The sequence below is a fragment of the Gopherus flavomarginatus genome, assembly GCF_025201925.1.
Source record: "Gopherus flavomarginatus isolate rGopFla2 chromosome 13 unlocalized genomic scaffold, rGopFla2.mat.asm SUPER_13_unloc_5, whole genome shotgun sequence".
Classification (NCBI taxonomy): Eukaryota; Metazoa; Chordata; order Testudines; family Testudinidae; genus Gopherus; species Gopherus flavomarginatus.
The window spans coordinates 207,657-221,735 of record NW_026114613.1 but is presented as its reverse complement, the minus strand read 5'-3'; the positions used below and the strand labels follow the sequence as shown (position 1 = coordinate 221,735).

Genomic DNA, 14,079 nt, shown 5'->3' with positions numbered 1-14,079 from the left:
ATCCCTATTTAGTGGAACTCCTAAACATAATGGAAATGCAATTATTTTTGTAGAAGGAAGAGGTTTGTAAGGGGGCCCTTGGATTTGAACCAAGGACCACTTACTTGATCTGCAGTCAAACACTCTACCACTGAGCTATACCCCCATGACTGCTGTGGAGGTAAGTCAGTGATCTTAAAGATTTTGAAGGACAGGCCCTGCCTCAGAGATCTGTTCTGTTCCCAGACCACAGTGCTTTTAAAAATGGGGTTTGATTAAACTTATAGATGCATGTAGACACCACAGCTTACATACCCACTCACATACCTTCCCCTAGTCACATAGCTATCACCTCTCAGGAAGATGGATTAACTACACAGACGGGACAGCTCTCTCTCCTCTGCTTAGAGCATCTTCATTCTTTATGAATAGGTAGGAAATAACCTCCTGAATGGACACTAACCAATTGATCAAATATTGCTGGGTCTGCATTCAATATGGGTAACTGGTCGTATTGGGCTGGATTAGTAGGAGCATTGCCAGCAGATCGAGGGAAGTGATTATTCCCCTCTATTCGGCACTGGTGAGGCCACATCTGGAGCATTGCATCCAGTTTTCGCCCCTCCACTACAGAAAAAAATTGGAGAGAGTCTAGGGGAGGGCAACAAAAATGATTAGGGGGCAGGGGACTTACGAGGAGAGGCTGAGGGCAGGGCCACCCAGAGGGGGGGCAAGTGGGGCAATTTGCCCCAGGCCCTACAGGGCCCCCATGAGAATATATTATTCTAGAGTGTTGCAACATTTTTTTATGAAAGGCGCCCCCAAAATTGTTTTGCCTCAGGCCCCCTGAATCCTCTGGGCGGCCCTGCCCACTCCACCCCCTTGGCTCATTCTCCTCCCTTTGAGGCCCCACCTGTGTTCTGCCCTCACTCCCATTTGGACACTTCCCACCCCTGCTCTTCCTCTTTGGCTGAGGCCTGCTGGTCCACCTTTTGCTGGCTCTCCTCCCCGAAGGCCTCCTTGTGGCTCCCCACCCCCTACCCTAAGGTCTTCCTGCTGCCCATACCTCTCTGACCCTTCCCTTAAGACCAGCCCTGCCCACCGCTCGTAACTCTCTGCCCCCTCCCCTGAGACCCGCCCTGTCCACCTCTCTCAATTCTCTGACCTCTCCCCTGAGAACTGCCCTGCTCACCACTCATGCCTCTCTGCACCTTCCCCTGCCCTGCCCACCTCTCGAACGTCTCTGCCCCTCCCCTGAGAGCCCCCCCGTCCACCTCTTTCTTTGGTCATCTCTTGTTATTCTTTGAAACATCAAGGATGGAATAAAAAGCTGAGTTTACTCCAGGGTGAGGAAAGAAAGGAGTCACCAACCACCTGGCAAAGCTCAGTGCCCACAGAAAACCTGCTGTCTGCTATTGCAATTACTGATGTACTGGGGATATCACAGGAAAGGGACTGTCTGAATGATCAAGGCAGGAAATGGACAACAGGCTACAGCAACATCATTAACCACAAACACACTCTCCTCATGCTCCAGCTAAAAGGGAAATGAGCAGAAATTCTTGCTCTTCAGCCATGGACACACTTACACAATGGCACAGCAGTGTGCGTGTTGTGGAAGCTGATCTGAGGAAACAACTGGAACTGATCAGTCAGAGAGAACAAAACTAGAGTGTTGTGAGAGCCCCATATCAAACAAGTAGTTGTGGCTGAGTGGTTAAGATGATGGGCTAGAAGCCCGTTGGGTTCTCTCTGTGCAGGTTCAAATCCTGCCAACTATGGAGGAAGTTGTGGCTCTCCAGTTTCAGTGGAGCTGGGTCTTGTCTCGCTCTCAGGCTATGTCTATATGAAAGGATAATGTGGCTTTAGTGAAGATGTTTTAATTGAACAGCAGTTGCATGTCCACCCTGTGTCACTAGAGCACATTTATGCTAGCATCTCTTGGATCACCACAAAGAGCAGTGCACTGTGGGTAGCTATCCCACTGTGCAACAGGGTGCTTTGGGAAGGCTTTGCAATGCCTCACAGGCTGGTACAGCATCACCTGATGCAGGTTTCTCTATCCCATTGTTCTATGGGCATCCTACTAGATTTTGAACTGCAGTGTGTGTGGGGGTGCGGGGGGAAGATAGTGTGTGTTAGGGAAGGGTGAGTATGTTGGCATCAGTCCCCCTTCTCTCACTGGCTCAGCTCAGCTCAGCACAGCACTCTCTGTCACATGCACACACTGCTGCCTGCTTAGCTCTGTGTCAGGGGTGCTGGAACAGGGGGTTAGAGGGCCATAGCCCCACCACTCTTTACTGGCCATTAGGACAAATGATGGAGGGGGGGAAAGGGTGCAGTCTTGGGGAAGAGGCGTTCTGTGGGTGTGGTCTCGGGGGGAATGTTGCTGTGAGTGGGGGTCCTTAGGGAAGGGGTGTCATGGGGGTGCCACAGTTCGGACAACAGTTCCCCCCCACCACTGTAAGGAAGCTTCTGCCACCTCTGCTCTGTGTTCGCAGAACGGGAGAGAGCAGCATTCCACAGCAGTGATTTGCTCCCTGGGGCTCCAGCAGTGGGGGGCTCGAGAGGCGATTTAAAGGGCCCGGGTCTCCGACTACTGCAGGGAGCCCTGGACCCTTTAAATCACGAGCCTGGAGAAGCCGGGTCAGGCTGGCACAGCATACTGGCTCTTGCTGGTACCCCATACCGGAACATACCGGCTTACTTTCACTTCCGGAAAGTCCTCATGTGGATCAATAACTGGTTAAAAGACAGGAAACCAAGGGTAGGAATAAATGGCCAGTTTTCAGGATGGAAACAGGTAACTGGTGGTGTCTGTACTGGGACCAGGACAAGTCAACATATTCATAAACGATTTGCTAAACAGTGAGGAGATAAAATTTGCAGATGATCCAAAACTACTGAGGATAGTTAAGACCAAAGCAGACTGTGAAGAGTTCAAAACAGATTTCACAAAACTGGATGAAAGGGAAACAAAAAGGCAGATGAAATTCAATGTTGATCAATGCAAAGTGATGCACACTGGAAAACATAATCCCAATGATACATAGAAAACGATGGGACGTACAATAGCTGTTGCAACTCAAGTGGGAGATGTTGGAGTCACTGTGGATAGTTCTCTGCAAACATCCACTCACTGTGCAGCGGCAGTCAAAAAAGCAAACAGAATATTGGGAATCATTAAGAAAGGGGTAGATAATGAGAGAGAAAATCTTATTGCCACTACATAAATCCATGGTACGCCCACATCTTGAATATCACATGCAGATATGGTGGCCTCATCTTAAAAAAAGATGTCCTGGAACTGGAAAAGATTCAGAAAAGGGGTATGGAGTGTCTGCCATATGAGGAGAAAATAATAAGACTGAGACTTTTCAGCTTGGAAAAAAAGTCACTGAGGGGGATATGAAAGAGGGCTAGAAAATCATGACTTATATGGAGAAAGTAAATAAGGAGTGTTACTTATTCCTTCTTATAACACAAGAACTAGGGGGTCACCAAATGAAATTAATAGGTAGCACATTTAAAACAAACAAATGGAAGTATTTTTTCCACAACGCACAGTCAACCTGCAGAACACCTTGCCAGAGGATGTTGTAAAGGCCAAGACCATAACAGGATTCAAAAAAAGAGCTAAATCAATTCATGGAGGATATGCTCTGAGCCAGGATGGATAGGGATGGTGTCTCTAGTCTCTCTTTGCCAGGAGCTAGGAATAGGTGACAGGGGATGGATCACTTGATGATTACCTCTTCTGTTCATTCTCTCTGACGCACCTGGCTTTGGCCACTATGGGAAGACAGGAAACTGGGCTAGATGGACCCAGTCTGACCCAGTATGGCTGCTCTTACATCCTTACGCTCCTTTCATACAGATGCCTGGGAGTCTGCCTCACAATGTGTCCCTGAGGTCTCAGCCAAAATGCCCCAGACGGGCAAACACTCTGGGCTCCTGAAGCCTCTGCCTCCCACCTAGTGCCCTATGGCTCATCCCTGACCCTTGCTGCTGCACCTTGCTATAGAATGTGAAAGGAGCAGAGGCAGCGCAGGAGCCTTCTGGGGATGCAGAGCTGAGGTTTTGGAAGAGACACATTGTCTGAGACATCAGAGCGCTGTACACCATGCAGCCACCCCCTCAATCAGGGGCCTCTTACAGCCCTGAGTCTGGGCTACCGCAATGCCTTCCCCAGACCAGGATGCCCACAGATTACAGCCTGAAAATAGGCATGTGACACTAACTCCTGTTTTCCCTGACAGGGCCTCCCCTACACCAAGTGGCATCCCAGGCAAGAAGTGTCTTCAGTGCTCGCTCCCCAATATGTTACACTTTTCAACAGTTTATTTTTTATTGCATTTGTAGCTCATTTCATGATTTTGATGCACAATGTGGATGCATGATTCTCTCTGTCATATCAGATAATCAAATTGCAGGCTAGGATCTGTAAACCTGTATTTATTCATGCCATGTATAAGCAAATAAAACAAATTCATTTCCTCTGAGCATAGAGAAACTTTTTCATTTTGACAGTAACTGAACTGTACTAACATCTAGAAATGGAACTGTCACCAGCACAGGGTGGGCCAGTATTAAATAGTGTTACAGGAGGAGACAATGTTAGGATGTTAACCCTAGTGCTTTAGTTCCAAGGTCGCTTTTCTCGCCTTTGCCCTCATGAACAGAAGTGCAGCATTAGGGAGATCCAAAGATAGGCCAACGGGATTTTCAAGTGCTAAAATAGCAAGCGATGTCAGTCTCTCGTTGGCCAGCACTGATTGAAGATATGGTTTAATGAGCTGCAGCTTCAAGGCGAGGGTGGCTCTGTCCACTGCCTTCCGTTGCACTGCTGGGCACCAAGTCCCTGTTGGCCAATATGTGAAGCTGGGAGAAGACAGTGGGGTGGCAAGTGGCGGTAGGACTTCTGCCACCAGGGTCTAGCTGCCCAACTTCCTCCTCATACCACTGGGCCTCTGTCGCCGTCAGGAAACCCAGGAACTAAGTCAGGAATAGGGTGAGGAAGTGAGTAAAGCCGAGCAAGGAAGGGAAAAGTAAATCTTGCCTTCATGGGCCACTCCCAATGATGTCCTTTTTCTGTGCCACAGCTGACAAAAACATCCCAGACAGCAGCAAAGAATCCTGTGGCACCTTATAGACTAACAGACGTTTTGGAGCATGAGCTCTCGTGGGTGAATACCCACTTCCTCAGATGCATCCCAGACAGAAAAGCAGTAGGATAAAAAGAAACCTAGCAGCTGCTGAAGTAGTTCAGTTGGGTGAGTGCTAAACAGACGGTCCCTGGTTCAATCCCAGGCCTTGGAATGCTCTTCTATCCCCCTGCGTGCAGGGTGGGGTGTTCCTGAAAGTGCAGTAGGTCCTTTAACTGCCACAAGTCCCTCCTTTCAGGAAAAGACAGCATGGGCATCTGCACTGAGTTAGCCCACCTGATCTTTCATTCTTCTCTTGCTCTTCATCAGCAAGGGGAAGAAAAGTAGCTCTTTCTTAAGCTGGAGTCATAAGGGCGACGTAAGGATGACTTTATGAGCCCCAGCTCCAGTCCTCTGCTCTGCTAGCTGACCTATTGGAGGGCTGCCACCACTGTCTCTAGGTTTGCCCATCGTTGTGTGCCAGGGCAAACACCAGCCAAGCGGATGGAGCTTCTGTAGCGTAGCGGTTATCTTATTTGCCTAACACACAAAAGGGCCCTGCATCAAAACCCAGCAGAAACATGTTGGCTTCCTTTTCCCAGATCCCCCCTGCTGTCCAGGAAGGTACTCCTCCTTCTGCTACTGGCCTGTCCTTGGCATAACTCCAACCCCCGCATGACAGAGGGTGCTGTCGTCAGTGGAGAAAGCACCCTGGCGTCAGTCTGGAGTACCTAGAGCAGTGTGGCATGTCACCTTTTGGAGGTTTGTGGCTTGGCCTCCTCTGCCCTTGGAGGTTGGCCTATAGAGGCTGTCACTTCCTGCTGGCTTCCTTTGCATGACTTGCCAAAGGAGGACGTAAGACAGGAATGGGGCAATAGAGGAAAGTCGAGCTGAGGAAGGCAGGGCAGAACCTGTGCAGCTAAGTGGGGTTAGGAGCACACCACCATTTGTTCCGCCACAGCCTGGGGAGGTGGAGTTGGCTGCTGGGAGACAGAATCCCTGTGCCTGCCTCTTGGCATCCCAGGGATGGCTACTTGCATCCCAGAAGAAGAAGGATGGTTCTGGGTGAAAGGAAAACAAGCAAAGCTGAGTCCAGTGGAGAATGGCCATTCCCATTCCTTTATGGCCAACCTGGGGGCGTGATTGATAGCTTTAGAGGTGGGGGCTGGGCTGGCTGTGAGCAACTGGGATCCAGGAAGCCCCCATCTGCCCTTCTGAGGACCGAACCCGTGGAGGTGCGGTTGGCTTCTGGGAGATAGACCACGTTGCGTGCATCTTAGCATCCCAGAGAAGGCTACTTGTACCCAGGAGAAGTGGGGTTCTGGGGGGAAGGAAAAGAAGCAATGGTGAGGCTGAGTGGGCTCCTTTCTGGTTGAGATGGTGGGCTGTGGGGGGTCTGGGAGTTGCCTGTAAGCCATAAGTAGACTTGGTGCAGTGAAAACCGCTGCTCCATTCTGGCCGACCTGGCGGCACAATGGATGACTTGGGAGTGGGGGCAGGGGACTGGCTGTGAGCAAATGGGATCCAGGAATCCCCAGTCTGCCCCTCCAGGGGCCCAGTCTTCTTTTCTCCTGCCATAGGGAGCACAGCCTTAAACCTGCCCAGCATGTGCTTCAGCTCGAGTATTAAGCCTTCGTGTGTGCATAATCTAACTACTGCCTAGTGCAATAAGGTGTAAAGTTTAGATTGTGAATTTTTCTTTGGTAACTTACTTTGATCTTTTACGTCTACCACTTATAATCCTTAAAAATCCATCTTTCTGTAGTTAATAACTCTGTTTGATGCTGTACTTAAAACTAGTGTATTTTGCTTGAGAAAATTTGCTTGGGAAATCTCAGCTCCATTACAAGGCTGGTTCATGTACTATTCACAGTGAGGGAGGGGTGGACTCTGCGTAATAAACTCACACCGATCACGCTTCTGATTAAGGCAAGATGGTATGATCCAGGGGTGTAAGGCTGCAGAGCTGGGGGGAACTGGCGGGAGGCTCTCTATCATTAGTTTTAGGAATGGCTGGGAGAAGCATTCATGTCACTCAGCTGGATGTGCCTCTACCTGTGGATGTCTGTGTAAGTGCAATATGTGCCAGAGATTCGCAGCCTGTCACAGCATCACAGTGTGAGAGGGAATCCAGGTGGTGGGACACAGGGCCCAGGTTGCATTCCCTAGATCCCATCACAGACCTTCAATAGCCACAGCAGATGTTTACTGAGACAGAGAGAGAGATGCCAAATAGTAATCTCCAGGGCCTGCAGACATCAAACGATGAGGAATTCTCCACACAGAGAGGACCCTGCTAGTGGAAAATGCCTTTGGAAAAGCCCCTTCTGTCACCAGTTGTGGTCGTACAGTGCTCTGCGCTGTGGTCTCAAGAGCCATGGATGCAAGTTGAGTTACGATGACCTTTTCCTTGTCTCCATGTTTCTTAGGTGCCTCCTTCCGACACTTGTCAGAAAAAAGGACCGGTTTCTTTTGGAAGCATTTGCACTGCAAGGCAAAGGCAGTCTTCTCTGCTTCCTCAAAAGATTGATCAAAAGGCGGAAAGAGCAGACACATTTGGCAAGGCACCACTGGGTGCTGCATCTCTAACCTCCACTTTACCTGGCAGGTGCCTTGGCCAGCTTAGCCACGGTGCCGCTCTCTGGGACTTTTCTCCCAGCTGCTGCATTTCTCCTCAGTGACAATCAAAAGGAAAGTGACATGGCCTGTGTGTGTGGACATCCCCAGAGAATCCCAAGGACGTGTGGCACAGGCTCTCGTGTTGCAGCAATTGCAGTTGAAGCAAACGCCATGCCAATGCCAGTCACAGCAGCCTTTTCATCAGCTCCAGGCTTGTGATTTGATTCTTTCCAATGCTTCTCTCCAAAGAAGCCTTTTCCTTAGCAAGCAATTACCTGGATACCAAGGGAGGTCTCTTCTGTTTCCTAGAAAGACACAGGAAAATGTCAGCAGAGAAGACAAAAGCCATACAACAAGGCACCACTGGGAGTTGCACCCAGGACCTCCTCTTTACTAGGCAGGTGCTTTAGCCAGCTAAGCCATGGTGCCAGCCTCAAGAAAGCATTTACAACTGTTCCATTTGATGGCCCAGGACAACACCTGCAAATTCCAAAGTACAGACCTTCCCCATTTCCCTCAAGGCTTGCAGACCTTGCGGTGTCTGGCTCTCCGTGCACAGAAAGCCACAGCTGAGTTGACAGAGGGCTTCTAACATGTGCTTCTCCCAAAAGCCACTGTGATCATATAGTGGTTAGTGATCTGTGTTTCAGTCGCAGCAACCTCAGCTCAGTTCTGAGTCATGGTAACTTTTCCTTCAGCTGTAGACTTCTCATTTGCCACTTTCCAAGTGGGGTGGGGTGGCTGCCCCAAACAAGCAGGAAAAAAATTAAGGCTGCCTTGCAGAGGCGGCACAGAATCCAGCCAGTCAGGAAAGGGCTTATTGGGCGAGCCAATCAGGAGAAGGCTTGCGAAGCAGCCCATATATAAAGGGCTGCTCAGCACAGCAAGAGTCAATTACTCCTTGGAGTTTGAGGAGGGAGGATTGGCTACCCTGAAGAAAGAAGGTGGGGGTGAGGGTGGGTACCATGAGCAGAGTACTGCTGGATGGGTAAGGGGAGCATGAGTGACCTCCTGGCTGACTACTGCCAGACTGAGGCCCTGATACAAAGGCGGAGGAAGGTGCTAGGTCTTTAGGGAAGTGGTCCAGGAGAACAGATGGCAGGGGTTGGAGGTGCACCCCTTTTGCCTCAGCCACCAGTGACATAGGTGGCTACATCCTGGACTGCAGCTGGCCACTGAGGCAAGTGTCTGAGTAGAGGACAGCTGCCCCCTGGAAGAGGGGAGAGACTGAGTGGGGCACAGTCAGAGAGCTGTGTCCATAAGAGGACACTGAAGTCCTGAGAGCGACATGGGTCCTAATGATAGAACAGATGGCAGCCAGATGCCATTGGATGAAGGCGCACCGGGGGACCAGAGCTAATTGCCAGGATGGCCAACAGGAGGCACTGCAGTGGTGAGATATGCCCCATGGAACCAAGAATCAGCCGCAAGAAAGGCTCTCTCTGTCTTGAACCCCCACTTAGAAGGATTCTGCTGACAGGTCTTTTCTTTTTATGAAAAGAAATACAAAAAAGGAGCCAACAGAGACATTAGGTTCAGCAAGGAAGAACTGTCAGGCCAAGCCAAGATTTCCTGGTTACTAGGAAGGCTCTTCAGCCAGCTCTTCTCAAAGACCACTGTCCAGAGGCCTTTTAACAGTCACTGCAGATCTTCATCACAAAAGAGACAAAGAGATGCCAAAACAGAGTTCTCCACTGCCTGCAGCCATTAAGCTACCAGGAGTTCTGTGCACAGAGAGGCCCTTGCTGCTGGAAAAAGGCCTTGGGTGAGACTCTTCTGACACCAGCTGTGGTCATATAGCGTTTAGCACTCTGTGTTGAGGCTTCAGCATCCACAGATCAGGTTCAGTTGGGGGATGTTTTTCTTGTCTCCACATTCATCTAGTGGCTCTTTTCAACACTTGTCACCAAAAAGACCTATTTCTTTTGCAAGCAATGTATGGCTAGGCAAAGGCAGTCTTCTCCATTTCCTCAAAAGATCACTAAGCTGTGGGGAGAGGAGACACATTCAGCCAGGCATCACTGGGTGATGGAGGCTGAATCTCCTCTCTCTTCAGCAGCTGTCTGTGAAGGACATAAATCTACACCGTGTAGAGTTCAATAAAGGAGTTTATTACACACATCGCTGGCAGAGAGTCACCTTGCTTATTGGGCTCAGAGACACCGAGATAAGATAGCACATTAGCCGGTGGTTAACAGGTTACATAATGTCTCCGCTCATGGTCTCAAGTTAGCAGGTTAACATTTAATTAATACTTTGGTAAAATATTAGTATAAAATATCTATGTTGAATTCTGATTTGAGGTCCATAGGAATGGAGCAACTCTTTTGATGGTCCAACAGGTACATTCGTAGGGGTTAAAGCAAAGAAACAGTGAAAGTATATGTCAATAAAGATTGTTTTCTGTATGTCTAAAGGCAAGGCATCAGTCCCTTGGAAGGGAGGTGGAAGGATGCCATATCTTATACTGACATGTGCCAACTTTTCATAAATTCAAGGTTGGATCTGTAGGAAGAACGTCTCCCTACAGAAGAATCAAACACAATAGGAACAAGGATTCTTTGTGTCTTATTCAGAGTTGCAGATTGAACAATAATTTAGTTCTTAGCTCCAACACATAGCATTTGCTGACCAGGCCTATCTTAGCAAGCAAGGCTCTCTCTTTACCCCAGCTTTCTCTTAGCTGATCACTATTTGCTAGGTCCCTTTGCTAGGTCCCTTGAGAATGCTCTGGACTTTGGGTCTGGGAAAGAGCTGGCACAATCCATAGACCAGGTTGTTATATAAAATGAACATGGATGTGAACTCTTCACATCCAGTAATGGCAAAGTTCTTGGCTTTGGCTTCTAGCCGTGATGGAATAAATTGCAGGTTGAAATCAAGTCTCTGAAGTCCATCCACAGGTGAGATGGGTCATTCTGTCCTTTGTAGAGATCTTCAGTTTGTAGCAAAGTCCCTCCAGAGGTATGAAGCAGGATTGAAGACAAGATGGAGACGAGGCATCAGCCTTTTATAGTCTCCTGCCATGTGGTCTTTGCTTTCTTTGTCCCAAGGACACTCTATCCAGCATGTGGCATAGAAAAACCTGAGTTCTGTCCATAGGCAGGTCCCTGCATACCTTGTTGAGTCACAAGGCGTATCTGCCTTCTCTCAGAGGGTCAGTAGTATAACTCATGGTCCTTAATGAGCCATCAAGCAGGCTAGCCAGAACTGACACCAACTTGTCTGGCTGGGGTGTTCCCGGGAAGCATAGCACAAGTTTGAAATACAGGCAGCATACAGCCAATATTCATAACCTCAACTACAAAAATGAGACACATCTAGAGATAGCAGCCAGTCAGAACCTCTCCGTACATCCTTTCCACAACAACCTTTCTACAATATTGGCTGCAAATATATGAGTGGTTGCATCAGTGATCTATAGTTACAGATTATGTCAATAACATCACAGGAGGTGACACGGCATCAGCGAGACTGATACTGGAATACCGCCTCCAGTTTTGGTGTCCTCATTTGAAAAAGATGTTGTGAAATTGGAGCTGGGGCAGCAAAGAGCCTCCAAATGTTCTGAGGGCTGGAGAAAAATGCCTTCTAGTGAGCTACTGAAAGAGCTCAACCTGTTTAACTTATCAGAAGAAGATTGAAAGGAGACTTCATTAAAGTCTTGAAGTGCCTTAATGGAGAGAAAATACGGGGCATTAAAGGGCTCTTTAATCAAGCAGAGAAAGGCATAACAAGATCCAGTGGCTGGAAGGCGAAAAGAGACAAATTCATATTACAACTAAGGCACAAACAGTCAACAGCGAGGATGATTCACCACAGGAACAACCTACCAAGGAAAGTGGCTGATTCACCATCTCCTGATGTCATTTAATGAAGACTAGATGCCTTTCTGGAATGTGTTTGCCCCAATTGTAGCTATTGTGTCATACAGGAGGCCAGTGATATGCAGGAGGTCAGATTAGATGCTCTAATGGTCTCTTCTGGCCATAAAGTCAACTAATTTCTGAAAAACTGACTGTAGTATTGGGAGCAGCATCTGATGTTTTACTGTCTAGCCAGCTTGCTGCCTAGAACCAATGGTCCTTGAATGGGGTGATCCACAGGGAGTAGCTCAAACCTCCAAAGTGCCTGGCTAGGGGCAGGACATTAGCAAAGCAAGGGAGGGGTGTGGCAGTGACATCACAAAGGCCTTTTGCAGGACCTCAGACTACTGGTCAAAGGTGGTGGGGAGGTGGTGACCTCACAGAGAGATGCTGACATCAGATAGGCAGGAGAGAGGCCAGGGAAACCTCAGAGACCCCTGTGGCTTTGCTTCAGCAAGTCTCCTTCTTGAGGTCTCTCTTTGAGGACTGAGAGAGTATTCGAGTTCACGTACGTGAGCGCCAGGAGGAACCTCTTTCAAGTTTTCTCCTTCCCTTTTAGTGATTTTATTAGAAAACAGCCGTCCTTCTTTAGAAGGTAAGAGCTTCCTCGAGGTTTGAAACCTGTTCAGTCTGTAAAAGCAGCAAAGAATCCTGTGGCACCTTATAGACTAACAGACGTTTTGGAGCATGAGCTTTCGTGGGTGAATACCCACTTCCTCAGATGCATGTAGTGGAAATTTCCAGGGGCAGGTATATATATGCTAGCAAGCAAGCTAGAGATAATGAGGTCAGTTCAATCAGGGAGGATGAGGCCCTGTTCTAGCAGTTGAGGTGTGAAAACCAAGAGAGAAGAAACTGGTTCTGTAGTTGGCAAGCCATTCACAGTCTTTGTTCAATCCTGAGCTGATGGTGTCAAATTTGCAGATGAACTGAAGCTCAGCAGTTTCTCTTTGAAGTCTGGTCCTGAAGTTTTTTTGCTGCAGGATGGCCACCTTAAGGTCTGCTATAGTGTGGCCAGGGAGGTTGAAGTACTCTCCTACAGGTTTTTGTATATTGCCATTCCTAATGTCTGATTTGTGTCCATTTATCCTTTTCCATAGAGACTGTCCAGTCTGGCCGATGTACATAGCAGAGGGGCATTGCTGGCATATGAGGGCATATATTACATTGGTGGATGTGCAGGTGACTGAACCGGTGATGGTGTGGCTGATCTGGTTAGGTCCTGTGATGGTGTCGCTGGTGTAGATATGTGGGCAGAGTTGGCATTGAGGTTTGTTGCATGGATTGGTTCCTGAGCTAGAGTTATTATGGTGCGGTGTGCAGTTACTGGTGAGAATATGTTTCAGGTTGGCAGGTTGTCTGTGGGCAAGGACTGGCCTACCACCCAAGGGGTAGCCACACGGCTACCCCTCTGATACTGTTCAGTCTGAGCCATCTGGTGACAGTTGAATTCTAGGCATGGAAAACACGAGCTTAAGGAGGCAGAATTTTATTCCACACCTGGGATTTTATCCCTTAGAATCACTGGGGACTTAGGGTTTGTCATTTTGGTTTCACCTTTTCCTCCCTCCCTCCCTCCTTTCTCTTTGTCTCTTGCGTCTTTTGTCCTTTCACCTGTTCCCCTCCCAACACCAGGAGCAGGGTGTGTGTGTGTATGTGTTGCAGGGGAATGCTCTGCAACTTCCACTCTGGGAGGTCCACCCAAAAATGTGGGGCTGAAATAATGCTCGGGCAGTAATCCCCACTGGTGATCTGGGCCATCCTTTGGGCTCTGTGTTGAGAACCCTCAGCCTCCTGTCCTCAGTTTCTACACTGATTGGCTGAGCAGGGGGTTATTGACAGGGAGGAGACTCAGGTCCTTGTTCTATTTTAAGCCCAAGTAAATAAGTCAGAACAACTTTAATGTTTGATGAATTTTGCTGCTTCTCTGCATTAATAGTCTCTGAGCAGTTCATGATTCTCTCTAACATTGCAGTTCCCCTAAAATACTTGCTGAATAATTACTGTGCACTGTTGTTGGTCTGGAGCTCATCTGAGAGCATTTTATTCAGGTCATTCAATGTATGAAATTCAAGATCTGATGGTTAGTTTGAAAATCGGGACTCTTGGGTCCTATTCCCAACCCTGCCACTGGCTGGCTGTGTGACCTAAGGCAAGTCAATTCTCCTTTCTCAGCCTTAGCTTCTCCCTCTTTCAAGTAGGGATAATAATGATCCGCTCCTACCTACCTCAACACACACACTCTCTCTCCCCACACACAAACAGTCTCCATACTGATGTTGAAAAGCAGCTGGCAATCTAGTAGGATGCCCATGGAACAATGGGATAGAGAAACCTGCATCACTGAAAGTACAGCCATGAAGACACCACACACCAGCCTTTCCTAGCTGGCAAGAATCAAACCTCCACAGAAAGACCCCTATGGTGTCATAGCCCAGCTCCCTAAGTGCTCAGCTACAACCACTTAACAC

At 48.5% G+C, this 14,079-nt stretch overlaps 1 protein-coding gene and 1 non-coding gene across 2 annotated transcripts in view; one reads left to right on the top strand and one right to left on the bottom strand.

Moving 5' to 3' along the window:
- Positions 1–14,079, top strand: part of LOC127041850 (uncharacterized) — a 256,988-nt gene that overhangs the window by 80,494 nt on the left and 162,415 nt on the right. The window lies entirely within an intron of this gene.
- On the bottom strand, positions 70–145 carry TRNAC-GCA (transfer RNA cysteine (anticodon GCA)). Its single transcript has one exon. It is a non-coding gene; the product is annotated as a tRNA-Cys (tRNA).